Raw genomic sequence first — 27,826 nt, 5'->3', positions numbered from 1 at the left:
ATCTCTTTTGAGCATGTACCGTTCTCCTTGTGAGTTTTATCTTGGTGAGGGCGTTGGCTCCGTTTTGTTTGCATTGGTGCTATTATTGTTGTTATTCGCCAATTTATGCATATTTACTTTGTTGTTGTTGTGGTTGGTGATTCTCTTTTGTGTTACTTATTTCTGGATGCTGTTGATATTTTGTTTGTTCTGGGAGGTGCTGATGTTGAAGATTTGATGGTTGTTTCCGCATTAGTTTTCGATCATGAAGGAGCAGATACTTTTGTTGTCACAACAGTTGAATAACCTGGCAATGGCTGTTGATGGAGCGATTTGCGGCGCGAAACATTACACGATTCGCATCTATGATTAACATTATTTGCTTTCATGTATTCCAAGTCAGCAACAGTAATCTTGGCACAAGGGCATGAAAATAGCTACCGCAAACCGCACACGCCACTTTAGCTACAACTCTGCGATCAGCTTTTTTGCTACAAGTTGAGCAGAACATATTGCTATTTTTTGTATTTTTTAGTTAGACCAAACGTATGCCAAAATAACATGTTAGTTTTTTCTGTAGATTTCGAGTCCCATATGTGTCTGTTGGAAAAGGTCTCTCGATGTCTTCGCGAGGCTAAATTAACTATCAATGTAGAGAAAAGCAAGTTTTGTTTTAAAGAAGTTCGTTACTTAGGGTACGTAGTCGGGGATGGTTGTATGAGGACAGATGCCAATAAAGAGGTAGCTGTGAGGGACTTTCCCGTACCTAAAACCCCGAAGCAACTACGACGGTTCCTGGGTAGGTCGGGCTGGTACCGACGTTTCATACAGGGCTATGCGTCTATTGCAGATCCACTTCATGACTGCCTCAAAAGGGACAAAATTAAAAAATTCACTATGACTGACGAAGCGATAAAATCTCATAAAAAAAATTTTTTTAAAGTTTTACATACAATGCAATGCATCGATAGACGGAGTGGGAGGGATTCTATTTCAATTAGATGACGACCAGAACGAAAGACCGATTGCATATGTATCGGCAAAACTTACTAAGGCGCAGAAGAATTACTGCATTACAGAACTTGAATGTTACGCCGCCATTGTGATTGTGAAGAGATTCCGACCTTATGTGGAAGGGACCCCGTTCACCATCATAACTGACCATGCCAGCCTCAAATGGCTCATGAATCCGAAAGATCTTTCTGCGGGGTTGGCAAGATGGAGCCTGAAACTCCACGGTTATGATTTCGACATACAACATCGAAAAGGTGCACAAAACGTGGTTCCTGACACGAATGCACATGGACGAAATACTGACGAAGGATAGAGCCATGGACATTTGTCTCGAGTCACCGTGCTTCGAGTCGGAGGAGTATTCGGAGTTGAAAAAGACGGTGACCGAGAACAAAGACAAACTACCAGAGTTATGTCTATCGAACGGTTGTGTTTATTACAAACGGATGCAGTTCGACAGGGTGGTGATCTTCTAGCGGACCAGACTTGGAAGCTTTGGGTTCCATCTAAATTGCGACCGGTGCTGATAGAGTCTTCTCACAGCTCACCGTCGGCTGGAAGTGGCGGTATACACAAGACGCTTTCCCGGCTACATCAGAAGTATTACTGGCCAGGTATGGTAGCTGGTGTATGCACATTTGTTAAAAACTGCGAAATTTGCAAAGAAAATAAAACACAAAATGTCTACAAACAGCCAATGATGGGCAAACAAATCCTCACAAACCTTTCCAAAGTCTGTTCATTGATTTTATGGGTCCGTATCCGCGTACTAGTGAGGGTCATGTGTATGTCTTTGTTTATATCACTTCTCGAAATTTGTGTTTTTAAAACCGATGAGAAGGGCAACTTCAGCCGAAGTCGTTAAGTTCTTGGAGAGGGAGGTTTTCCATGTGTTTGGTGTACCTGAGAATGTCTACTCAGACAATGAGAAGCAGTTTGTGTCAGAAGTTTTCAACCACTTTCTGGAAAAATATGGCACCAAACACATAAAAACTGCATTTTATCCTCCACAGGGTAACGCTGCGGAGATTGTGAATAGATCTGTTCTGCAGATCATTAGATCCTTTATAAAGGATAATCAGAAGAACTGGAACAAATGCGCCAGCGATGCCGCATCTGCCCTCCGCAGCGTTGCACGTTCAGCAATCAACATGTCTCCATATTATGCCACTGTCTGTATGCCTATCATACAGCATGCTGCATCGTATGAGCTATACCAAAAGCTGGCGGCAGTGAAAGATGTTGTTTGCGAGATAGAAGCGCAAAGCGATAAAATTCAGATGATAAGAAATAAGATTATGAAAGAACTGAAGTTTGCCCATGATAGGAGTAAAAAGATATATGACACTAGGAGTAGAGATGTAAAGTTTCAGATTGGACAAGTGGTATATCGCCGAAACTTCAAAAAAAAAAGTACCAAAGTTGATAATTACAACGCCAAGTTCGCCCCGAAACAAACTAAATGTATAGTATTAAATGTAATCGTGAATTCCATGTATGGACTTGGCGATAGCAGTGGGAAAAAGATCGGCGTATACCACGCTAAAGATATTTTTGCAAAAAAGTTACGTGTTTTTGTTTTTTTTTTTTAGTTGTAGTTTTTGTTTTTTTTATTTTTAGTTTTCTTGACGTATTTTATTTATTTATTTATTGACGCATGTAATTATTTTATTAAATTATTTATTTATTGACTTTATTATTATTTTTTTGATTATTTTTTCATTTATTTTATTTTTAATTATTTTTTTATTTATTTAATATTTTTTTACTCACTTGACTAGATAATCTGTGATATTTTTATTTTAGTTCATTTTTTTATTTTTTTTACCTGCGATATTTTATTAGATATGTGAAGTATCGTACCATCGGTTATATAGGTTTAAGTAGATAATAGGTAGTATCAACACAGTGTTAGTCTGTAGGTAATGGAATTAGGCAATGGCAGTTACGCTAGTCCCGGCATTGAGTCGTGGGTCGAGGCCACACGTTGGACGGGAAACAAAATGTTGCAGGCTGCGTTTGAATTTTTTTTACGCACACGCTCCATAGTGCAGGCGCCATCGGCGGTTGCGAGCCTGTAACGACAGCCTTTCATCATAAGCACTGGTTCGAATGAATGGCAGCATGTATCTGTGACTACGTGTGATGTGTATAGGTTCGTGTGTTGGCCGCAATGTTGCAATGACTGTCGTAACAGCACAATGGCAACATTGTGTCTGGAGTAGGTACAATGTTGCTGATGGAGTAGCCACATTGCAGTCAAGACACGAACTAAACGTATCTGTGTAGGTGTTAGTTTGTGTAATCGTTTAAGTGTATGAATGTATGAGTGTGTGGATGGGTAAATGAACATACAGGAGGTTAGGTAGGGTTGAACTGGCCGGTCTATGAGGACCTCACATAGACTGAATAAGTCCGTAGTGTTACCAGAAATTTGTTTTAACGACCAAACTGAAAACCCCTATCAAAAACCAGGACCTATGTTATAAAATAACACCGTCATCTTGGCAAATACTAGAAGCTTCCTAGGACGTAAGCCAATTGCTGCTTCTAGATCTGACAGCTGTATCACTCCTAATAGCTGGAGTCCTAGCCTGGCAAGCGCAGGGAACGAGCACAGAACGTGCTCGATCGTTTCCTCCTCCAGCCCGCACTTCCTACATCGGCTATCATTGATCAAGCCTAATTTAAAAGCATTTGACGTCAGAAGGTAGTGTCCAGTCTGAATACCCGTCATAAGTCTACATTCCTCTCTTTTTATACTCAGTTGAGCAGAGCTCACAGAGTATATTAAGTTTGATTGGATAACGGTTGGTTGTACATATATAAAGGAATCGAGATAGATCAAAATAATCAGGATCGAAAAAAAATTTTATTGAGCCATGTCCGTCCGTCCGTCCGTCCGTTAACCCGGTAACTTGAGTAAATTTTGAGGTATCTTGATGAAATTTGGTATGTAGGTTCCTGAGCACTCATCTCAGATCGCTATTTAAAATGAACAATATCGGACTATAACCATGCCCACTTTTTCGATATCGAAAATTTCGAAAAACCGAAAAAGTGCGATAATTCATTACCAAAGACAGATAAAGCGACGAAACTTGGTAGATGAGTTGAATTTATGACGCAGAATAGAAAATTAGTAAAATTTTGGACAAGGGCGTGGCACCGCCCACTTTTAAAAGAAGGTAATTTAAAATTTTGCAAGCTGTTATTTGTCAGTCGTTGAAGATATCATGATGAAATTTGGCAGGGACGTTACCCCTATTACTATATGTACGCCTAATAAAAATTAGCGAAATCGGAGAAGGACCACGCCCACTTTAAAAAAAAATTTTTTTTTAAAGTAAAATTTTAACAAAAAATTTAATATCTTTACAGTATATAAGTAAATTATGTCAACATTCAACTCCAGTAATGATATGGTGCAACAAAATACAAAAATAAAAGAAAATTTCAAAATGGGCGTGGCTCCGCCCTTTTTCATTTAATTTGTCTAGAATACTTTTAACGCCATAAGACGAACAAAAATTAACCAATCCTTTTGAAGTTTGGTAGGGGCATAGATTTTATGATGTTAACTGTTTTCTGTGAAAACGGGCGAAAGCGGTTGATGCCACGCCCAGTTTTTATTCACAGTCGTTTGTCTGTCCTTCCGCATGGCCGTTAACATGATAACTTGAGCAAAAATCGACATATCTTTAATGAACTTAGTTCACGTACTTACTTGAACTCACTTTATCTTGGTATGAAAAATGAACGAAATCCGCCAATGACCACGCCCACCTCGATATCGAAAATTACGAAAAATGAAAAAAATGCCTTAATTTTAAACCAAATACGAAAAAAGGGATGAAACATGGTGAGGTAATTGGATTGGTTTACTGATGCGAAATATAACTTTAAAAAAAACCTTATAAAATGGTTATGACACCTACCATATTAAGTAGAAGAAAATGAAAACCTTCTGCAGGGCGAAACAAAAAACCCTTAAAATCTTGGCAGGTATTATACATATAAATAAATTAGCGGTATCCAACACATGATGTTCTGGGTCACCCTGGTCCACATTTTGGTCGATATCTGGAAAACGCCTTCACATATACAACTACCACCACTCCCTTTTAAAACTCTCATTAATACCTTTAATTTGATGCCCATATCGTACAAACACACTATAGAGTCACCCCTGGTCCACCATTATGGCGATATTTCGAAACGGCGTCCACCTATAGAACTAAGGCCCTTTTAAAATACTCATTAACACCTTTCGTTTGATGTCCATATTGTACAAACAAATTCTAGGGTCACCCCTGGTCCACCTTTATGGCGATATCTCGAAACGGCGTCCACCTATGGAACTAAGGATTACTCCCTTTTAAAATACTTATTAACACATTTCTTTTGATACCCATATTGTTCAAACAACTAATTCTAGGGTCACCCCTGGTCCACCTTTATGGCGATATCTCGAAACGGCGTCCACCTATGGAATAAGGATTACTCGCTTTTAAAATACTCATTAACACCTTTCATTTGATACCCATATCGTACAAACGCATTCTAGAGTCACCCCTGGTCCACGTTTATGGCGATATCTCGAAAAGGCGACCACCTATACAACAACCACCACTCCCTTTTAAAACCCTCATTAATACCTTTAATTTGATACCCATATCATACAAACACATTCTAGAGTCACCCCTGGCCCACCTTTATGGCGATATTTCGAAACGGCGTCCACCTATAGAACTAAGGCCCACTCCCTTTTAAAATACTCATTAACACCATTCTTTTGATGCCCATATTGTACAAACAAATTCTAGGGTCACCCCTGGTCCACCTTTGTGGCGATATCTCGAAACGGCGTCCACCTGTGGAACTAAGCATCACTCCCTTTTAAAATACTCATTAACACCTTTCTTTTGATACCCATATTGTACAAACAAATTCTAGGGTCACCCCTGGTCCACCTTTATGGCGATATCTCGAAACGGCGTCCACCTATGCAACTAAGGATTACTCCCTTTTAAAATACTCATTAACACCTTTCATTTGATACCCATATCGTACAAACGCATTCTAGAGTCACCCCTGGTTCACCTTTATGGCGATATCTCGAAAAGGCGACCACCTATACCACTACCACCACACCCTTTTAAAACCCTCATTAATACCTTTAATTTGATACCCATATCGTACAAACAAATTCTAGGGTCACACCTGGTCCACCTTTATGGCGATATATCGAAACGACGTCCACCTGTGGAACTAAGCATCATTCCCTTTTAAAATACTCATTAACACCTTTCTTTTGATACCCATATTGTACAAACAAATTCTAGGGTCACCCCTGGTCCACCTTTATGGCGATATCACGAAACGGCGTCCACCTATGGAACTAAAGATTACTCCCTTTTAAAATACTCATTAACACCTTTCATTTGATACCCATATCGTACAAACGCATTCTAGAGTCAGCCCTGTTCCACCTTTATGGCGATATCTCGAAAAGGCGACCACCTATACCACTACCACCACTCCTTTTTAAAACCCTCATTAATACCTTTAATTTGATACCCATATCGTACAAACAAATTCTAGGGTCACACCTGGTCCACCTTTATGGCGGTATATCGAAACGGCGTCCACCTGTGAAACTAAGCATCACTCCCTTTTAAAATACTCATTAACACCTTTCTTTTGATACCCATATTGTACAAACAAATTCTAGGGTCACCCCTGGTCCACCATTATGGTGATATCTCGAAACGGCGTCCACCTATGGAACTAAGGATTACTCCCTTTTAAAATACTCATTAACATCTTTCGTTTGATACCCATATTGTACAAGCGCATTCTAGGGTCACACCTGGTCCACCCATATTGCGATATCTCGAAACGGCGTCCACCTGTGGAACTAAGGATTACTCCTTTTTTAAAATACTGATTAACACCTTTCTTTTGATACCCATATTGTACAAACAAATTCTAGGGTCACCCCTGGTCCACCTTTGTGGCGATATCTCGAAACGGCGTCCACATATGGAACTAAGGATTACTCCCTTTTAAAATACTCATTAACACCTTCCTTTGATACCCATATTGTACAAACAAATTCTAGAGTCACCCCTGGTCCACCTTTATGGCGATATCTCGAAACGGCGTCCACCTATGGAACTAAGGATTACTCCGTTTTAAAATACTCATTAACACCTTTCATTTGATACCCATATCGTACAAACGCATTCTAGAGTCACCCCTGGTCCACCTCTATGGCGATATCTCGAAAAGGCGACCACCTATACAACTACCACCACTCCCTTTTAAAACCCTCCTTAATACCTTTAATTTGATACCCATATCGTACAAACAAATTCTAGGGTCACACCTGGTCCACCTTTGTGGTGATATCTCGAAACGGCGTCCACCTGTAGAACTAAGCATCACTCCCTTTTAAAATACTCATTAACACCTTTCTTTTGATACCCATATTGTACAAACAAATTCTAGGGTCACCCCTGGTCCACCATTATGGCAATATCTCGAAACGGCGTCCACCTATGGAACTAAGGATTACTCCGTTTTAAAATACTCATTAACACCTTTCATTTGATACCCATATCGTATAAACGCATTCTAGAGTCACCCCTGGTCCACCTTTATGGCGATATCTCGAAACGGCGTCCACCTATGGAGCTAAGGATTACTCCCTTTTAAAATACTCATTAACACCTTTCATTTGATACCCATATCGTACAAACGCATTCTAGAGTCAACCCTGATCCACCTTTATGGCTATATCCCTAAATGGCGTCCACCTATAGAACTATGGCCCCTCCCTCATAAAATACTCTTTAATGCCTTTCATTTGATACACATGTCATACAAACACATTCCAGGGTTTCCCTCGGTTCATTTTCCTACATGGTTATTTTCCCTTATGTTGTCACCATAGCTCTCAACTGAGTATGTAATGTTCGGTTACACCCGAACTTAACCTTCCTTACTTGTTAATGATAGAAGCAACTTATTTAGTCTAAGGTTGTAAGACCTACACATAACCTTCGACACTTTACAGCCCCGCGCTTGAACCCACGCCTTTCCTGCTTGGTCGATCCTGTGCACCTCTCGCCTTCGCTTAATCTCGCCCAGTCTAATTGGGATGTCTACCGAGCAAGTTTCAAGGGATGCACCCTTTTTAGTTATTTCATCCGCTTTTTCAGTCCCATCTATTCCCATATGCCCTGGGACCCAATATAGATGTATGCTTCTCCCTGTCCCGATTCTCTCCAGGGACTGCCTACACTCTAACACGCATTTAGATGCTGTGCTATGCGAGATTATTACCTTAATTTCTGCTTGACTGTGAATATAAAAGTTAACACGCTTGCAGCTTGGGCTATTTTCTTCCAGGGTTTCTACTGCTTTGGTTACGGCTACTATTTCCGCTTGGAAAACGCTACAGTAATCCGGGAGCCTGTAGGATCTGTTTATTTCCAAATCAGCACAGTATACCGCAGACCCTACTCCTTCCACTACTTTGGAACCATCTGAGTACACGTATCGCCTCGTCCGTCATTTGAGTACGCTTGCGCCAGCCGTCCACGTCTATTGTGGCCTAAGGATTGCCCTCGAAGCACAGATAGGGAATCAGGTAGTCTATTCGTCTTGTGATTGATGCCGCTATACTACTATGGCCGTATGGTCGGCGCTCCAGCTGCCCCCAGGCACCGAGCCTGGTTGCAGTTGTGAACGCTATGCTCTTTGCTACCAGGTCTATAGGTGGAATGTGCAGAATGGGATACAATGCAGCTGTCGAGGTTGTTTTCAGGGCTCCCGTAATGCTAAGCATTGATAGTCTGCATACCCCCTCCCCTCTAATTTTTTGAGGTATGTTGTTTTTTGTTGGGCTTTCCTCCAAACAAGAACTCCATAGTATAGAATAATGCTTACAATCGATCTAAAAACCCGATGAGAAAGAGAGGGCGATAAGCCCCACGTACACCCCAGCATTCTTTTACATGCATAAAGTGCCGTTGAAGCCTTCTTCACCCTCTCCTCCACGTTGAGTTTCCATGACAGCTTACTGTCTAGGATGATTCCTAGATATTTTGTGCAAGCTTCCTCCTGTAGGGCCACCCTTCCTAACTTAGGCCTGATCCAATTTGGGACCTTGCACCTCTTTGTAAACAAGACTATATCAGTCTTATCCGCGTTATCTTTCAACCCGGCATTTGATGCCCAGGTATGAATATCCCGAAGCGCCCGATCCATCAAAGAGCTAATCGTTGGAAGGCGCTTGCCACTTATGACAATTGCAACGTCATCTGCGTAAGCCGTAAGTTTTACGGATCCCTCATCGAATCGCTTGAGCAGTTGGTTGATGACCAGCGTCCACAGCAGAGGTGATAGCACCCCTCCCTGCGGCGTTCCCCTGTCCAGTGATTTCGTGGCCTCATACAATCCCCATTGTAATGTAATCTTCCTGCAATTTAACATGCAGCCGATCCATCTCGTTAAGGCTGGATGTACTTTAAAGTAATTAAGACCATCCATAATCGCCCAATTAGAAACATTATTGAAAGCCCCGGCAATGTCTAAGAAGACTCCTAGAGCATATTCCTTATATTCCAGGGCTTTCTCTATGGGTATTAACACCGTATGCAATGCAGTGTCTACCGACTTGCCTTTGGTGCACGCATGTTGTGTTGTGGAAAACAGCTTTTCATCCACGATGGACTTTATGTACACATCTATCAGCCTCTCAAAGGTTTTGAGCAGAAATGATGTTAAGCTTATGGGTCTATAGTAGTGTGACCGCAAGTTATATGGAAAACATTTTTTTTTTTGTATTTTCACTTGGCAAACCCCTTAGATTTATTCCAAATTCAAAAAAAATTGTATATAAAAAATTTTAGATCGTTTGCATAATTATTGGGCGTGCCTTGAGCCCACAAAGTTAGCTATAAATGCAATTTTTCTCACTATGGCTCGCTTTAATTGTTCTAAACTTCAGTAATATTTATTTTGTAGAAAAACTTTATTCACAAATATTCTAGGGATATATCTGATGAACAGTGTTGCTCTGTATTAGTTTTCTTTAACATTAATATTTAATCCAGAAAAAACCAAATTAAAAAATAACAGCGAAATTTTCACATATATTCGCATTCTTTGCCTGATGATTATTTATTTTATTAAATGGTGTAATTATAAAAAGTTTTGTAATTAAATCTCCTTCGTGCTCATAGGAAATTGTTTTTGATAGTTTTTGACTACTTGCAATATATACTGTTTTTGTTCCTCATCTTTTGTGAGATTGGGTTGTAGTCTTGCATCAATTTCACCGCTCGTTCAGCTGTATCGTTTACCACGTGAATGTCATTAACAATTTGAAGGGCAGTTTAAAATTACTATCCGCAGGCCATGAACTTGGATCATTTTTCAAAAATGCTGTATTGATTTTAAAGCGAAGAAAAAAATTATTTGTCTCAGAAGAAATGAACCGATCCATTCCGCCTTCAATAACATGTATAACATTTAGATTTTGAATTGAGGCGCATTTTACGTCTTCATCTTAAGTGTCACGACTCAATGTCTTCACCATATTTTTTTTTACTCAACAGAGTTATCAAAAAATGCTAAAGCCGCACATTCAGGACTCAAGTACCATAAGTGGTTTTTAAATTTGTGTAATGCAACTTGAGATATATCAGCATACATTTTTTTTAAAATAATCCAGTTTTTTCAAAAGCTGGAAATCTTTGTATGGAGCTTGTACAGCAGAAGGGCAGAGAACCACATCTCAACATATATTGAAACAATAAAAATGCATATATTACATAAAGTTTTCTTATCTTTTATCATTTTTTATCATAAAGTTTTCTTATCTTCAAATCAAATTCACGTCGAAATTAAAATATTTTTAAGCAGTATATAGCTTCTGCCATCCATATCGCGTGGTGGACAGCCCCAGGGGCGCGAAAATCTGCATCGCGAATAGGTGGAGTCTCGCCAAGAAATATTAGTGTTAGCTCAACTCCCTGTAATCATCTCTTGGCTGTTTAGTTTTGATCGCATCGTTCAATTATTTTATCTTTATCTACTGTTAAATATTTTTTGACATCATTGTCTTCCATTCCAGTCTGATAATTATTTTGGTTAAGATTTTCCCATGTATTTTTAAATTGCTCAAATATTTTTACATTTGGGCTTTCGGTTTTGCTCAACTTAACTTCAAAGGCAATTTTTAATACGACTTCCAAAATGTGGTGACGGTAAGGTAACCAAAGAAGCTGCTTTTGAAGACTGTGTTCAATAGTCGTACAGGTTCCACTAAAACGGCCTGTATTTACTGCAGTTGTGTCGAACACCAAAGCTTTTATATGATCGTGAAGTCCCCATTCAAATATAGCTTTACAATCAGCAGACGCCTGTTCTCTGCCAGTTCCTCTTTTAAGTGCGGGCACTTCCAGTAGTTGCTCCGCACGCCCGCATTATGATTGGAAGTCTGTCAACTTTTTCATTCCTAGTAAGAGCTGGTAACAGCTTTCCGTCCCAATGCAAACAAATTGCACCAAGCTCATTCTTGTTGCAAGGTTCTTTTATATTTTCGAACTGTTCTGCTCGTATTTTTATATCTTTCATGAAAATGAAATGGTATATTAATTTCGTCACGAAACCTAAAATTGTAAGTCCTTAAAGGAAAATAGATAGACCCACCATTAAGTATACCGAAATAATCAGGTTGAAGAGCTGAGTTGATTTAGCCATGTCCGTCTGTCTGTTTGTATGCAAACTAGTCCCTCAATTTTTGAGATATCTTGATAAAATTTGGTGAGCGGGTGTATTTGGGTGTCCGATTAGACATTTGTCGGAACTGGCCGGATCGGACCACTATAGCATATATCCTCCATACAAACGATTTTTCAGAAAAAGAGGATTTTTGTAATATCTTACTCAATTTAACAGATTGAAGCTTCAAACTTCACCATATACTTTCGTATATTGCACATATTGTTGCCTGAAAAAATTGATGAGATCGGTTGTATATATAGTATATATCCCCCACAACCGATTGTTCAGATAAGAAACTTTTCGTAATTACCGCCCCATTTTTAGAGCTAGAGGCTTCAAATTTCAACGAATGTTTCCGTATATAGCATATATTGTTCTCTGAAAAAATCATACAGATCGGTGGTATATATAGTATATATATGGTTATATATATAGTATATATATGGTGGTATATATAGTATATATATATATTTTCGCAATTTTAGCCCCATTTTAACAGCTAGAAGCTTCAAATTTCACCGAATGCTTACGTATATGGCATATATTGTTGTCTGTAAAAATCATAGAGATCGGTTGTATATATAGTATATATCTCATACAACCAATTTTTCAGATAAGAAACTTTTCGCAATTTCTACCCCATTTTAACAGCTATAAGTTTCAAATTTCACCGATTGCTTGCGTATATAGTATATATTTTTGTGTCAAAAAATCATAGAGATCGGTGATATATATAATATATAATGATGGTATATATAGTATATATATATTTTTTTTGCGATTTCGGCCCCAATTTAACAGCTACAAGCTTCAAATTTCACCAAATGATTATGTGTATAGCATACATTGATGTCTGAAAAAATCATTGAGATCGGTGGTATACATAGTATATATCTCATACAATCGATTGTTCAGATAAGAAACTTTGCGCAATTGCTGCCCTGTTTTAACAGCTAGAAGCTTCAAATTTCACCGATTGCTTGCGTATATAGTATATATTTTTGTGTCAAAAACTCATAGAGATCGGTGATATATATAATATATATATGATGGTATATATAGTATATATATATAGTATATATATATTTTTTTTGCGATTTCGGCCCCATTTTAACAGCTACAAGCTTTAAATTTCACCAAATGATTACGTATATAGCATATATTGTTGTCTGAAAAAATCATAGAGATCGGTGGTATATATATATTATTTACTTCATATAAACTGTCATTTTTGCCCCTTTTTTACGGAGAGACGCTTCAAAATTCATCAAATTTTATCAAATAGTTACCTTTACGTCATATATTTTTGAAATACGTAATTCGTATTCATAGCTTTTACATTCAAACCACAAAAACCGTGAAGCTTTGCATCCTCACACAAAGTACCTACCTATTTTTTATTTTATATTTATCTTAAAAATCGTTTAGATATGTTCAAATTTCACCAAATGTTTACGTGTATAGCATATATTGTTGTCTGAAAAAATCATAGAGACCCGTGGTATATATAATCTCATACAACCGATTGTTCAGATAAGGAACTTTGGCAATTTCTTCCCCATTTTAACAGCTAGAACTTTCAAATTTCACCAAATGCTTACGTGTATAGTATATATTTTTGTCTGAAAAAATCATTGAGATCGGTGGTATATATAGTATATATCTCATACAACCGATTGTTCAGATAAGAAACTTTGCGCAATTTCTGCCCCATTTTAACAGCTAGAAGCTTCCAATTTCACCAAATGCTTACGTATATAGCATATACTGTTGTCTGAAAAAATCATAGAGATCGGTGGTACATATTTTATATACCCCATATTTTTTTTGCCCCTTTTTTACGGCTAGTAGCTTCAAAATTCATAAAATTTCATCAAATAGTTACGTTTACGTCATATATTGTTGAAATATGTGATTTCTCTCTGTCTGTTTGTATGCAAACTAGTCCCTCAATTTTTGAGATATCTTGATAAAATTTGGTGAGCGGGTGTATTTGGGTGTCCGATTAGACATTTGTCGGAACCGGCCGGATGGGACCACTATAGCATATATCCTCCATACGACCGATTTTTCAGAAAAAGAGGATTTTTGTAATATCTTACTCAATTTAACAGAATGAAGCTTCAAACTTCACCATATACTTTCGTATATTGCACATATTGTTGCCTGAAAAAATTGATGAGATCGGTCGTATATATAGTATATATCCCCCACAACCGATTGTTCAGATAAGAAACTTTTCGTAATTACTGCCCCATTTTAAGAGCTAGAGGCTTCAAATTTCAACGAATGCTTACGTATATAGCATATATTGTTCTCTAAAAAAATCATACAGATCGGTGGTATATATAGTATATATATGGTGGTATATATAGTATATATAAATATTTTCGCAATTTTAGCCCCATTTTAACAGCTAGAAGCTTCAAATTTCACCGAAAGCTTACGTATATGGCATATATTGTTGTCTGTAAAAAAAATAGAGATCGGTGGTATATATAGTATATATCTCATACAACCGATTGTTCAGATAAGAAACTTTTCGCAATTTCTACCCCATTTTAAGAGCTATAAGCTTCAAATTTCACCGATTGCTTACGTATATAGTATATATTGTTGTGTCAAAAATCATAGAGATCGGTGATATATATAATATATATATGATGGTATATATAGTATATATATATAGTATATATATATTTTTTTCCGATTTTGGCCCCATTTTAACAGCTAGAAGCTTATATGCCATATGCTTATGTGTATAGCATATATTGATGTCTGAAAAAATCATTGAGATCGGTAGTATACATAGTATATATCTCATACAACCGATTGTTCAGATAAGAAACTTTGCGCAATTTCTGCCCCGTTTTAACAGCTAGAAGCTTCAAATTTCACCAAATGATTACGTATATAGCATATATTGTTGTCTGAAAAAATCATAGAGATCGGTGGTATATATATATTATTTACTCCATATAAACTGTCTAGCGTGAAGCTTTGCATCCTCATACAAAGTACCTATCTATTTTTTATTTTATATATATCTTAAATATCGTTTAGATATGTTCAAATTTCACCAAATGTTTACGTGTGTAGCATATATTGTTGTCTGAAAAAATCATAGAGACCGGTGGTATATATAATCTCATACAACCGATTGTTCAGATAAGAAACTTTGCGCAATTTCTTCCCCATTTTAACAGCTAGAAGCTTCAAATTTCACAAAATGCTTACGTGTATAGTATATATTGTTGTCGAAAAAAATCATTGAGATCGGTGGTATATATAGTATATATCTCATACAACCGATTGTTCAGATAAGAAACTTTGCGCAATTTCTGCCCCATTTTAACAGCTAGAAGCTTCAAATTTCACCAAATGCTTACGTATATAGCATATATTGTTGTCTGAAAAAATCATAGAGATCGGTGGTACATATTTTATATACCCCATATAAACTGTATTTTTTTGCCCCTTTTTTACGGCTAGAAGCTTCAAAATTCATAAAATTTCATCAAATAGTTCGTTTACGTCATATTTTGTTGAAATACGTGATTCGTAGTCATAGTTTTTACACGCAGACCACAAAAAACCTGAAACTTTGCATCCTCACACAAAGTATCTACCTATTTTTTATTTTATATTTATCTTAAAAATCGTTTAGGTATGTAGATCTGTTCACTAGATATTTCTTATCTTATACATCCGATTATTCGGAGATTACGAACGGGATAATATTATTGTTCAGCACCATTCTTTATTTTTTCTTCGTTTTTTTAGAGTAGTATGGAGTATGATTTGAAGGAAATGGCGACCACTTAAGTCATTGGGAATTCGAAATAAAATGTGATTTTAAGTTAGTTGAATCATTTTTGACAGATAAATATATAATTGTGTCAAAAACGTTTATCTAAATTAAAATCACATTTTATTTCGACTATGACTATGCCCCATAGTATTTGATCTTATGCTTATGATTTAGTTAAGTGATTTTCAATTTTAAAATAATTTTTTTTTTTGCAACAAAATATGTATGTATCTATGAAATCCTATTTAGAGTACTGTCAATACTGCTTTGCCTTGCTGGTCCCCCAAAAACCTTCCGGGCCTCAGGGCAATTGCCCTGGCTGCCCTCCTCCCCCCTCTCCCCTCTCCGCGACCCTGGCTATACCATATAAATCAGCAAAAACAATTGCATCGGCAATTTTTGAAACATTTATTTTAACATATGGCGTAATGAACGCCATCATCATATTTAGAATTAGAATTTAAAAATGAATTGACATCACTTTTAAACATAAAACATGGTTTTTCAACTGCATACCATCATGAAACTGTTGGTACAATCATAGAGTTTTTAATGAATACTTACGTGCATATTTAAACGATACACTTTCTGATTGGGATGTTTATTTAAAATACTTTACTTTTCTACACAATACAACAACTAGCACAGTTTTCGACAATAAATTTTCTCCTTTCGATTTAGTTTTTGTATTTGATTTAGTTTGGTAAAAAGTCATCTTTGCCTCATGAATTGCAAAGGCAAAAAATTTACCCACTTTACTTGAAGTCATACATAACATTGCTGCAAACAAAGGATATAAAAAAGCACTAATAGATAAGCTCAGAAGGACGCATGGTGAGCCAAAAAGAAATAATGACAAGGAAAATAATAACACCTGGACGACTATGACATATACTGGAAAAGCAACATATAAATTGGCAAACTTCTTTAAAAAATACGACATTAACACAGCGTTCAAAGCATCGAACAATATATGCCGGAAACTAAGAATTATCATTAACTCAGAGGAACCTTTTAGTATCTACGGCGTATACAAGCTTACCTGCGGATGCCAACATAGTTACATAGGTCAAACAGGATGGCAAATAAGAACGAGGTTCCGAGAGCACATTAGAGATTACTACAAAAAACACGGAATCCAAACATTATACCTGAGTCTAACTTCGCGAATCACATGGTCGAAAATGAATGTTCCCCAGCAAACATCAATACAACAGTTAGGGTTTTTCACATACAAGCAAAAGGCCGACGTGTTAACTTACTCGAAAACATGGAAATCTACACACAGAAATCATTCGACCGTAGAATAAGAAACGAACAGATAAACACAATTTCTGACACAATATTCGAGCCTTTAAAACTTGTTTACAAGAAACAAGGTAATGACACAGGTACAACAGACAAACACACAACAACAAATAACCACAAAACAATTAACGCACCAAAACAAAAAATCCACAAAGAAGGTGAAACGACTAAAATTACGGACTTTGACCTGCCTCAGTCAGCCACAAAACCGATCAGTAAAACCCACCCTCGATTCTGAATGAGCACACAGCACATACACATAACTAAATATGCACAAGCATCAATTTTGACTATACCTGTTCATGTACCTTCGAACTATAAATACAGGACAAACGACAACGACAACGCAGCGCACAAAAAGCGTAACACTTTTCCAGAATAGGAAACGTTATAAATATCTCGATCTCGTCGCATCTAGAAGCCTCTTTTTTCCTCAACATCAAAATGTTATAAAGCCCAAAGCTGTATTTAAAGTTTCAAGTCACTGGTCTATCGAAATTCTTGAAACTCGAAAGCGATATAAGTTTTAAGAACATAGCTCTACGGAAATTTCCAAGTAGCGGTCGCCATGTTGTATTTTAAATATCCCGATCCCCCTCACATCGATACAACTTGTGTATGCTAAATATTACGACTTAATAAAGCCCAAAGCTATACATAATTAAATTTCCAGGCCACTGCGTTACAGGGAAGTTCTTTAAAACTCAAAAGCACATTTTCCAATCTCGGAAGATTTTTTGACTTCTCAGGATTCCTGGACCACCTTCGTGTTGTATTGTCATCGGGTTATAGAGCATGTTCTTAGTTTCAAGAAACCGGCTCTGTGGGAAGTTTCTCAAGTAGCCGTCATAATATTCCATATGTTGTAAATGGACTCTCTGAATATTGCGCTCCTTGTCCCATATAGACAACTTCTTTATCCTGATTACTACAACGGAATAGGTCCAAAGCTATGTTCAAAATTGTGAGTAACTATGTTATCGGGAAGTTCTTAAAACTCGAAGCAAAATTTTCAAGTTCGGACGATTTTTTTAATTTTCACGATCCCTGACCCACCTAGCGGAAAAAAACAAAATTTTCAAGTTAGGACATTTCTTAGAATTTCCGCAATCCCTGAACAATCTATCAAAGTTTTTTCCCTTATGTTTAATTGTCGTCGGATTTCGATGTGTGTTCCAATTTTCAAGCTAGGGTCTCCGGGAGGTTACTCGAAAATGGATTGCAAGATTTTCCAATTTTGTATGGAAATAAATTATGTAAAAATAATATTGAACTTAAATATCGAAATGAAAATATACTACTTTATACAATTAAAACAAACCCATCTAGGTAAAATAAACGAAATAAAAAAATGGAAACCGTTCGGAGTCAGCGTAAAACTTGTAGGTCCCATCCCGCCAATTTGTAGAAAAATTTGAAAGGAGCACGACGCAAGTTAGAAGAGAAGCTCGGCCTAAATTCTAATGGAAGTTCAGGAAACTAACAGTTTGACAGTTTCCAGCAAAACTTAATTGGTGTTCCAAAGATATGTTTCGCTGATAATTCGAAAATACATGCACAATTTTAATTTCAAGTGAACGAATGTGGACAAATTATGAAAGCAACTCTCTCAAACATAAAATCCATATACTACGCATTATTAGTATATTTTGCTATAGGAGTCGTTCTATACCTGGAATAATTTGTTTCTGTGTATATATTTACACAAACAAAATTCAATTAGAAAGTTCAAACTTTTAACTTTAGACTTATCAATGCATCCAATGTTCTTTTCGGAATAGATCATTTACTTATAACTTTATTTATTTTGCACATGGAAGAAAACCCAGGTTAGAGGTTTAACTGAAGGTGAATAAGTTAGTGTGAAATTTGGAAAATCGATATTGTATAAGCTCACATTTCCCTTCAGCTAATCGTACCAGCATAAATTTATTTAAAATATGTATGCTTAAGAACTTTATCAAACAAACTTTTGTATCTCTTTATACATATGGACTTTTAGTGCATACTTCTACACATTTATGGAAGACCAACCCTATAATCCCTGCTGAAAACAACGGAAGTTGTTTATTTTTGTATGTAAATGTGTTATTCATATTGGACATTTTAGCTTGACATAGAGCGCTGTATATCAGTTACCTTATTTTTCTGAACTAATAGTAGTTGACTGCGGAACGAGACAAAATCCCATAAAAATAGTACCAAATTAAATATGGTTTAGTTGTTTGTGATTCTGAACTTTTCTTTACGTCGAATGACAATTTATATATCTCTTTTATGTATTCATACAAACATATGTATATTTAAAAAAACTTAGGCGAATAATGATGCCATACTGACAAAACGTTAATAGCCCGACCTATACGTAATATTTTTCCAATGCCGATTAATCGCGCAATTAGGAAGCTCTCAGTGATAGCACGAATTTCTCAGCCTTACTAGAGTTATCAAATAAAAAGAGCTCGAATAGCCAATTTTTTCCTGATATGAAATAAATCAGATATACATAAGTAAAAATTTAAAATTTATATGTATATCGAAAAACGTTTTTGAAAAGTCATTTTGCGTTTTCACCGTTTTTTTTTTTATAAAAGAAACATTAAAAGTTTACTATAAGTATTTTCAAGGTTTTATATTTATTCTGCAAATAAAACTCATTTATTTCACCTTACTACCCGACTTTTCGCCAATTTTCCTTGGCTTTTCGAAGAGTACTTCTGTTTTTAACTTTGTGAAAAATAATAAAAATACAAGAACAACTTAATTAAATTTACATGATCACAACAAATAAAATGTAACACCAATAGCATATCTCCACCTAGAGATTTAAAGTGGGACCAAACGCAGAGTTTAATTTTTTGAAACACATATATTTTTACATATCGGAATATTTTGTTTTAATAAATTTTTTATTTCAGTATCGTTTGGTAATAAAAATTTATATTTGAAAATATTCAAAAAAGATCTGTCATCCACGACATATCAATTGTAGGTTGCCATATCTGAAATATTGTAATGATTGAAGATTTAATGAAGATTTAACTAGAATCGTCTGCGTTTCGATATTTAATTTTTAAAACGAGTCTTACAAGACGTTAAAACGTTAAATCCTTTTAGATGCCTAAATCTCCAATAAAATAAAGAAATTTAAAACACTTAACTTACATAAAGAGTGGAAAATTAAGTCATTAATTACAGGGATAATAAACTGATACCATCTTTTTGTCGTAAACTGGTCAAACTAAAAGGAAAAGTAATATCTTTCGTGTCATCTTTTTTGTTAATTGTGTTGTGCCTGTTCTACGCAATTCGTAAACTTAACAGTGTGTACCTTGCATTTCTCCGTGCCTTTTCCTTTACACTATGTTTTGCATACCACATTTAACTAAAATCTTCTGCGTTTCGAGATTTAATTTTTTAAGACGAGTCTTGCAAGATTTAACGTGTAGCCTTTTAGATCCCCAAATCTCGAACAAAGCTCTGAGTGGATAGCATTTAAATTTAAAACATTTAACTTACATAAAGAGTGGAAAAGGGATAGCTTCCTTATGGTTATGTACGGCTGCTGCGGATTCGGCGGTGATGGCGATTTTATGGTGGCGACGTGGCTCATTACGGTAGCGGTGGCGGTGGCAATAGGTTGGATAATATAAAGTTCACCTTCTGCGGAGCGGCTATGGCCGAGTTCAATCCGCTCAACTGCGTTTAGAGGTGGCAAAATCCAAATATCTGCCAATTTTTCTGGGTTGAACTGATATAATATTTTTCTAGTTTTCTTATTTCTCGGTAACTAACTACCGTAAATAGTTTTGTTTTAAATAAAACAACATTGCCTTCACTTGTTAAGCTATTTAATTAATTTAATTTCAACACTTTACACTAACCAAGTAATGAATTACATTCATATATTCGTATGTAATTTCTGATTCAATTTTAAATGCATTTGTAATTATTTTGGTTTTAAAAGGTTTATACAAGTTTTGGTTCACAAACGAGATGGGAAAAATGTTCGGATGAATGTCACAGCCAAAAAACTATATACATACAAACATCTGTCAACTCAAGGGGAGGGGGAGAGGGGAGGGATTTGCCAGAGAGGCGAAGTATATAAACTATTATAAGATTTGCCCTAACTTATGAGTACAATTCATGACTCTTAAAATATAAACGCTATACATCAAGATATTAATGTATAAATAATTCAATGTACATATTGGTACGAAAATTAGCAACACTAAGGGGTACTGCCATCTCTAAGCCGATGCTAAGCAGTGATTGTATGCACATCCATATATATCAATCATTATGTATCTACATAAACGAATCAATGATTATGTCTACACATATGTACGTACATGCAGCGGAGAAGCAATGCACATGCGGATATCTTATTTGAGATATGCAATTATAATTGTGGAAGTGTCGCTCACAAACACACGCGCATATGAGAGCTATACACGTACATCTGTAGTTATAATTATAGCACATAACCAACTAGTAGATTCTAGAACAGAAGGGCCTTGAAGATGCAACGAGGAAATCAAAGAGTATAAAAGGCAAGTACCGCAGAGGCGCTGGAGTCAGTTTTGATTAAGCACGCTATCTGTCGAACAATAGTAGAGTTATTTATTGTGAATTACTTTAATAAAGGCCATTTTGCATTATTAAATATTGGAGTTATTTATTCAACAGTTTAGTGATTCGAACCTTAGTAGAAGATAGAAGCGGAATTGCAGTAAATTTGTTACAATTGATGTCAGAAGAGGAATTACTCAATAAATTCCGAAGATTGGGAATACAAGTTGGACATGGCAAAGTTGAGTGAATTGACGATCCAGCAACTGAAGGAGGAGTTAGAAATCCGTGGATTGGCTACTTTTGGCGATAAATCCCAGCTACCAAAACGACTAAGTGTAGCTATGGTATTTGAAGGAACCTTCAATGCTGAGGAGTATGTCTTTCATTATGATAGCGACAAAACAACAACAAAAATGGAAGAAAAAAACGAAACACCGCAGACAGTGACGAGCACAATATCTGTACAAACATCGACAATGGCATCTCAGCTGGAGTTACAGGAGGCACGCATTTCAGAAATGACGTCGCAAATGTCATCTCAATTGGAAGAACAGAAGACATATATGTCATCTCAACTGGAAGCGCAAGAGGCACGTATATCTGGAATGTCGACAAAAAATTCGGAACAGGTATCATCGCAGCTCTTTGCGAAACTGGAAGAGCAGGATGCAAAAATTTTACAACTCGAGGACAAAATTGATACCGAGATGGAAGTGTTGAAAGGTCTTATGCAACAGTTACAACTAAATCGCCCAGCTGTTCAAGCGAGCAATCCGAAGGTAAAAACTTCATCTTTTGACGACTCTGTTCCTTCCGAGGTATTCAAGCTTCAATTTGAGAAGACGTCAGCAGTGAACAACTAGAATGCTGAAGATAAAGTTGCTTCTCTATTCATAGCATTGAGGGGGCAAGCAGCTGAAATCCTACAGACGAGAGACGTTATGGAAGCGAGCATAGAAAACAGATATACCAAATTTAGTTGCAAAACCGTTACCAAAAAGCAAATGAGACATTAAAGGAGTTTGCTTCGGATGTTGAAAGATTGGCAAAATTTGCAAATGCGGACGCACCCGTGGAATACACTGAAAAGGTAAAGATTCCAAACGGTATCCCATGCACTGACTCAGGAAACAGCGTCACTTTTGTGTAAGCCCGCATGCAAGGCTCATCGCGTGGAAGTGGAAAGGCCAGATTGGGTAGACACAATTTTGGAAGAACTGAAGGGATTACAACAAAACAATGCCGGAGTTATGAAGTGTTTCAAGTGTGGTAACCCAAGTCACATTGCACGTCATTACAGCACCGGTCATGGTAGTTCCAACTTGGCTGGTCGTAAACGCAAAGCTGGAGGAGATAAACAAGAGCGAGTCAAATGTAAAGATCGAGAACTTTCCCCAGCTACGTGAATGTCGTGTGATACCTATCTCGCAAACTGGAAGAAAATCGAGCAGTCTTACCTCCAAAGGAAAATTGGATGGCAAGGAGCGTGTACTGACTGTAGATACGGGCGCATCTAATTCCTTGTTCCGATCTGATTTGGTCAACAGGAGAGTAAAGACATTACCTGGAGCAAGATTGCGTACGATTACTGGCGAATATAACCAAGTCTAGGGAGAAGTGGTATGTGAAGTCTTAATTGGGGAGGTCATGGTTCTACACAAATACGTTGTGGCAGAGATCGTTGATGAAGTCATATTGGGAGTGGATTTCTTAGTTGACTATGACATCAGGATCGATATGCAGAGAAGGATTATGTAGTATAAGAACAAGGATGTGTCACTTAACTTCAGTTAGGAAAAAGGGTTCAGCATTAAGCGAGTGCTGGTGGTGGAGATACGACAGAGACCACGAAAGTCAAGGAAAGTAGATCGAGCAAAGGCTGATGGACAAATGGGCCAAACAAATCAAAACCGAAGGTACCTGTTAGAGAAACACTGGCATTGAAAAGCCCTAACGGACGCACTAAAACGAAGGAAACAATTTCGCAGAAGAATGCATGGGTGGTTTCACGCCAAGACACACTACTGTTGTGAAGCGTCGGAACGATAGTGATTATGCAAAGCAAATCCGTCAAGCGCAAGCTCTACGAAGTAGTTCATTGTCCAAACAACAGAGTGCGAAGGAACGAACCAGGGTAATGAGTAGTACGATGAAACACAGGTATGATGAGAACAACGTATGATGAGAACAATAATTGGGAAGGTTTCTTGGCGGGAGATTTGGTACTGTTATACAACCCTCACCGGCGGAAAGGTGTTCCATTCAAGATTCGGTGTAGTTGGGAAGGCCCGTACAAAGTTGTGAAGAAGATCATTGATACCATCTACCGCATACAAACCATTGGGAAACCACGTAGTATAAAAGTCGTACATTTGGAGATGCTAGCGGCGTTTAGATCGGGAGATTTGTCTGATCGAGACGATCAGACTTGTGCTGAGGGCAGTGTCACGAATATTAGCAACACTAAGGGGTACTGTCATCTCTAAGCCGATGCTAAGCAGCGCCTTGTATGCACATCCATAAATCAATCATTATGTATCTACATAAGCGAATCAATAATGTCTACACATATGTACGTACACGCAGCGGAGAAGAGATGCACAAGCATATGCAGATATCTTATCTGAGATGCTCCCGAAAGTATGCAATTTTAATTGTGGAAGTGTCGCTCACAAATACGCGCGCATATGAGAAGCTATACACGTGCATCTGTAGTTATAATTATATGGCAGTAACTAAATACATTCTGTAAGCGCCTAGAAAATGCAACGAGGAAATCACAGAGTATAAAAGCACCAAAGGTAGAGGCGCTACAATCAGTTTTCGATGAAGCACGCTATATGTCGGGCAATAGTTGAGTTATTTATCGTGAAGTACTTTAATAAAGGCCATCACACCATCAGACTTAGGTGGAGGGCAGTGTTACGAATATTAGCTCATCCGCAAATAAATCATTATGCATCTACATAAACGAATCAATGATTATGTCTACACATATGTACGTACACGCAGCGGAGAAGCAACGCACAAACACATGCAGATATCTTATCTGAGATATGCAATTATAATTGTGGAAGTGTCGCTCACAAACACACGCTCATATGAGAGCTATACACGTACATCTGTAGTTATAACTATAGCAGATAACCAACTAGTAGATTCTAGAACAGAAGCGCCTAGAAGATGCAACGAGGAAATCAAAGAGTATAAAAGGCAAGTACCGCAGAGGCGCTGGAGTCAGTTTTGATTAAGCACGCTATCTGTCGAGCAATAGTAGAGTTATTTATTGTGAATTACTTTAATAAAGGCCATTTTGCATTATTAAATATTGGAGTTATTTATTCAACAGTTTAGTTATTCGAACCTCAGTAGAAGATTTGAAATATGCGGAATTGCAGTAAATTTGTTACAATATTTACATATATGTTCATACATTTGTAGCTTATTTAGTACTCATTTATAAGTAAAGGGTGCATATGCAAATTCAATGTGAATTCAATGTTAATTCAATATTATTAAAATTATATATATATTTATGCAAAACATAGTTTCGATTTTGAGTTGGCTGTGGATTCGCTCAGCCAACGTCCCCGCCCTAGGCGCGTTCAGCGGCAGTCTGCAGCCCTTGCGCGGTACATCGCCCGGTGGGGGCAGGGGGTGCCTGAAGCGGTACGGCTGACCGAAGTTCCTGCGTGGCGCGTGCGGGTGCCGAAACTTTCACAGCTGATCGGTGTATTAGGGAGTGGTGTCGTTTTGCGCAGACCTGGCATCGGTCATGCGAGCTGCATTCGCTGGTGACGTGTGATAATGCCCGGCAATTTGTAATGCCGCTTTACCTGCATTACAAGTATTTTCTAAATTCACCCCACTGTAACCAATGCACTGTTCCCCATTACAAACGCCACCATTGTAACAGCTGGCTGCAAGCGAATGACTGGCACTGACAAATGCAAGTAATAATGGGCACGCATTTCATTCGCTCACCCATCGTCTAGCTAAGACTGCGTTTAATTCTCAACTTCTTCATATCTTCTTATGTTAAGTACCAACAATTTGCATTTCATGATGATCGAAAGCTCAACCATTCAGCAAGGTAAGGTCCGTACCTCATGCGTGTGAACGGATACCATTATCTTGTCTTGTACTTTCGATCCTGTGTAAAATTGGTGACCAACCAACCTGGGGTTGTTCGGAAATCGATCCAACATCCGGCTCACCAGAATCCACCATTTTGTCAATTTGTATCGGTTTCAACAACCTTCGGTTGCTTGGAAGTCGATCCAACGATCCACCTGCCGTATCCACCTACCCTCCGTAATCCACCAGCTTGTCAACCAAGGACTTTTATCGGTTTCACCAACCTTCGGTTGCTTGGACTTGTATCGGTTGCACCAACCTTCTGTTCCTTGCAAATCGATCCAACGATCCACCAGCCGTATCCACCGATCCGCAATCCACCAGCCCGCTGCGATCCACCATGTGCCCACTTGTGACGTGCATCGATTCCACCGACCTGCGGTTGTTTGGGAAATCGATCCACCGACTCACCAACCTTCGGTTACAGTCCACCCCCCCATTCCTCGGCCAGGTCTACCTCTCCGCTACAGTGTGTGTGCTTGACCAAAAACCAACAACAAATCGACGTGTGTTCATTTTGAAAGGAAATAGGTGTTCTCTTTCGACTCTGTATTGGCTGAGTGCTGCCCCAGTCTTCGACGAAATCCATCTTAGAAATGGCGCCGAGCAGATTCTCATTCCCACAGGCGACAGTGGAAATTCATCCACCAACACCAACACTGGAGGAGCGAGTTAATCGAACACACCAGAACCACCGATCGTCACACACCCCCATCAAAACACGCTAACCACCGACTCTCTCAGCTGGATTTATCTTCTTAAGAAGGAGAAACTGGTCGCGGAATGCAAGCGGCACCGCATTTTCGTAGAAGGACATAATGTAGCTGATCTACGCACCGCATTGAGTACCTACGTGCGAACCAAGAGAGCACGAGCATCAACGGAAAACTTGCTGAGAGACCTAGAACTAGAAATGTATGCCGAATAGAAAAGGCCCGTTAGATTACCAGAGGAAACCGCTACTGCAATCCTTATAGAAGGCCGCGCACCATAGGCAACAGAGTACAAACCATAAACGAAATCAGCCAATACTGGAATATTCATTGCAACGCCGATGGAACTCTCCACGACTTCCTGGAACGAGTTGTAGAACTAGCAGGATGCTATCGAATCCCCCTGGACAATATCCTTATGATGCTTCCCGAACTCCTAAGCGGTAAGGCACTCCAGTGGTTCAGTACGCAAACCTAACATCCATAAATGAGCCGAGTTCCGAAGAGAAGCCGAGAGATTTTGCCTACCCCAACGTCACCTGAGCCAGTTGGAGGAAGCGATCCGGCAAAGGAAGCAACATCCACAGGCGACGGCAAAGGACTACATCTTTGCACTACAGACGCTGATTCGCCAGCGCCCGACGATGTCCAAGGAGGACCACATAAGCCGCTTATACGACGGACTCAAAGTGGAATACCGCCTCCTCGTCAAAAGAGAAGAGTTCCGGACTATCGAGGAACTCATGGAATTGACTGACGAATACGAACTCCTGTAGAGAACAGTCAGGCCATGCAGAAAACGCACATCTTAGCCATGTTGGGCAGAGGATACAACAGATGGAAATCGGATGGAGGTGTAAACGACAAGGCCATATGCGCGCCCATTGCCGCAACCCGGCACGGAATTTTTGTTCCAGATGTGGCCGAGACGGGATCCTGTCAAGAGTTTGCCGGTGCCAGACACTGCCATGCATAACCTCACAAGGGGCCAATAGCGCTATAAGCACCAACGTCAACCAGAGGGGAGGTTCCGGTGATCGGTTCTACGTCAGCATCACCATTGAGGCATGGTTGTTCGCGCGCTAGTGGATACAGGAGCCACGCTGACTTAAATCGATGCTATGATACGCCAACACCTGGAACACCGCCAAATACGCTCCCACCCGAACCCCAGAAAGGTCTTGCTGGCCGATCAAACCTGCATATCAAGCTCAGAAGTATTTAGAGTAAAATTAACGCTGGGCAGGCACACAACTACCTTACTGGTATCGTCACTTCCAAACCTAGCCGAAAGGATGATACTGGGGATAGGTTTTCTAAGCAGGCGGAGGATCGTCATCACGTTGGATGGCGTCCAGCTGACTCCCCACCAGCCTACCGATCCATCACAGCGGGCCCCGCTCAATGCTTTAACCACCCAGGAACACTTGACCCAAGATCAACGATACAAACTGCAGACGATGAACTCACATCACCAGGAAATTTT

General features: G+C 38.4%; 1 protein-coding gene across 3 annotated transcripts in view; it reads right to left on the bottom strand.

The window, feature by feature from the left end:
• Snap25 (Synaptosomal-associated protein 25kDa) overlaps positions 1-19,218 on the bottom strand; it is a 1,254,720-nt gene extending 1,235,502 nt beyond the window's left edge. The window contains exon 1 of one of the 3 annotated variants that reach the window (XM_067769106.1): positions 19,052-19,218. The gene's annotated coding sequence lies outside the window, so the exon portion shown is untranslated. The remainder of the gene's footprint in view (positions 1-19,051) is intronic. The other 2 variants (XM_067769109.1, XM_067769100.1) reach the window with 2 other exon arrangements.
• Positions 19,219-27,826: the final 8,608 nt, after the last annotated feature.

This window comes from Eurosta solidaginis, chromosome 1 (assembly GCF_040869045.1).
Source record: "Eurosta solidaginis isolate ZX-2024a chromosome 1, ASM4086904v1, whole genome shotgun sequence".
NCBI classification, from domain to species: domain Eukaryota; kingdom Metazoa; phylum Arthropoda; class Insecta; order Diptera; family Tephritidae; genus Eurosta; species Eurosta solidaginis.
This window is presented reverse-complemented; position numbering and strand designations above follow the sequence as displayed.